This window comes from Hibiscus syriacus, unplaced genomic scaffold (assembly GCF_006381635.1).
Source record: "Hibiscus syriacus cultivar Baekdansim isolate YM2019G1 unplaced genomic scaffold, ASM638163v2 tig00017446_pilon, whole genome shotgun sequence".
NCBI classification, from domain to species: Eukaryota; Viridiplantae; Streptophyta; class Magnoliopsida; order Malvales; family Malvaceae; genus Hibiscus; species Hibiscus syriacus.
The window spans coordinates 37,895-40,575 of NW_024062407.1; the positions used below are offsets into that span (position 1 = coordinate 37,895).

Sequence of the window (2,681 nt, forward strand, 5' to 3'; positions counted from 1 at the left end):
CAAAGGATAAAGACAAAAATGACATAAACTCCATTGGTGTGGTGTGGTTTCTTGTTCCACATTTATTCAGTTGGATTTGAAGCATGCATATCATTGATATGTAAAATGGAACAATAAATGGTTATTTGTTCTTTATATAAATCTATGTCTCGGAATCGAAATCAAAATTAAGATATATATCGATAAAATTCACATACAATAAAATTTAAATCGGAATAAATCTCAAACGAATTTACATATGATAAAAAAACGTAATCAATCGGCTTCCTCGGATGAGTGGTCTAATTACATGTTTAGTCCTCTTCGAATTATGAAAATTTGTTGAATGATCTTTGTGTAGTTATTATTGAATACTAAAACGGACAAAACAATTGAGCTGTAGAAAGGGCTTTTTGGGTAGAGCGAACTACCAAGTGATTTTGAATTCAAAAAGTTTTTTACTTTGTTTATTTATTCATGTTATCGCCAAAATTTGAAACAACACCGAATACCGTTTCTAGAATTTCAAATCAACTTCCCTCTCTTTTTATCGCTCTCTCAAAAACCCTAAGGGGGTGTTTGGTTCAACGATTGTGGGATTCCCATGGGATGGGATGGGAATCCCACATTCTCATGTTTGGTTGGCCAGGAATCTCATTCCCGGTAATATTTTATTACCAATAGTAGATTTTTTTGGGTGGAATATCATTACCTCCATTCCCTTAGGTATTGTAATATTACCGGCGTTTTGGACTAAAATGCCCTTAAATTTTTATTTTTTTTTCAAAAATATTATTCTTCTTTCATTGAATAATAAAAATTCTACGAATATTAAATTACAAATTTATCCTTAAATTATTTTAAATTTACAAAAAAAGTCTATAATTAAAATTTTATATGAAGTTCAAGGGTTAAAAAAATTTTTACCCTTTCATTAAATATTTTTTATATTTTTAATTTTGTAAAAAAAATTATATAAATATTATGAATTTAATTTTTTAAAGAAAATATAAAATATTTTACAATTTGTAATATTATGCAAATATATAATAAGGACAATTTGGTCAAATATACATTCCAATAATCTTTTATTCCTTTAACTAAACATGATAATCTTACATTTCTGCTAAATAAACCAAACACAAAATACAATATTCCCAGTAATCCTATTCCCACTGATAATCTTACATTCCGTGAACCAAACGCACCCTAAGATATCTCTCGTTAGTCCTCTAATCACTCTAACAGCCAATCAAGCGATGACATCTGTCCATTCGCTGCCAGTACTGGGACGGGAGCTCGCTAATCCTCCGACGGACGGGATCTCGAACCTTCGGTTCTCCAATCACAGTGATAATCTACTCGTCTCCTCTTGGGATAAGGTGATGTTTTAAATGTCAAATGTCTTTTAAAATTTTAAGTTTCCTTTTGGTTTTTCAGTGAACAGTGTTTTTCTTTCTTTCTTTCTTTTTTAATCGTAGTCTGTGAGATTGTATGATGCGAGAGCGAATATTTTGCGAGGAGAGTTCATGTACGCTGGACTGATACTTGATTGCTGCTTCCACGATGATTCATCCAGGTTCAGTGCCAGTGCCGATAATAAAGTTAGGAGGTTAGTTAATTTTTCTGGTTGATTCTCAAGAAAGCTTAGGAGAGATGAATTTAGAATCAAGATTAATTTCGAGCTTTTAATTTTGTAGGATAATGTTCAGCCATGGAAATGAGGATGTATTAGGTAGACATGATACTCCTGTGCGTTGTAGAGTATTCTTACGCAGCAAGTTGGTTAGAATTTGCAAATCATCTCCGTTGACTTAATTGGTCGGCTTTTTAAAGATGAGTTCAGGATGATTTGTCGTTGATGTTGCCTTTCAAAGTGAGATTCTCTACCTGCTTGTAGAGTAAGACTCTGAGTTTCAAATTCTTTTTGAACGGATGATTGATTAATTCACCTTTGATTTAACTAAATAAAAAAATGAACTGTTATGATGGAAAGCGTTTTTAGAAAAGATGCTTGCTGATTCCATAGTCACAAGTTTCACTGAAACCTTACTGAATCTACAACATACAGTGTTGAGCATGAGCTTTTTGTTTTATGTAAGAAAGTGTTTGAATCCTCAGTGTTCGATCTGTTGTTATAGGACAAGTGATCACAGGAAGTTGGGATAAGCCATCGAAATGCTGGGATCCAAGAGGTGCAAGTGGGCAGGAGCGCACTCTTGTTGGCACATACCAACAACCTGAACGCCTTTACTCGTTATCTCTAGTTGGAAATCGAGTAGTTGTGGCAACTGTCGGAAGACATGTAAATGTTTATGACTTACGAAATATGTCTCAACCTGAACAGCAAAAGGAATCTTCATTGAAATATCAAACTAGATGTGTGAGATGCTATCCAAATGGAACAGGTAACGTTTTAAAAGCCTAAAAATTTCATAAACTTTTACAGGGAAAGAAAATACTCATTAAGAAAAGGCTCATATTATTTATACATTTAAAGTAATAATACATTAAGAAAAGGCTCAATACACGGGTGCAGGAGATATCCCACTTAAGTCTCGTTTGCTTCTTTTCATGTTTAAGGTTTTACTTTCATATTTTTTTTATAGATTTCAATTTGAACTCTTAGCTTGCTGATTTTACACAATGGACCGGGAGCGCGACATTATCGAAATTGATCAAGGATGGGAAGATATACAGAA

At 33.0% G+C, this 2,681-nt stretch overlaps 1 pseudogene; it reads left to right on the forward strand.

Annotated features, from left to right (window-relative positions):
• Positions 1–1,238: 1,238 nt before the first annotated feature.
• LOC120208756 lies at positions 1,239–2,407 on the forward strand (annotated as a pseudogene).
• The last annotated feature ends 274 nt before the right edge of the window (positions 2,408–2,681 follow it).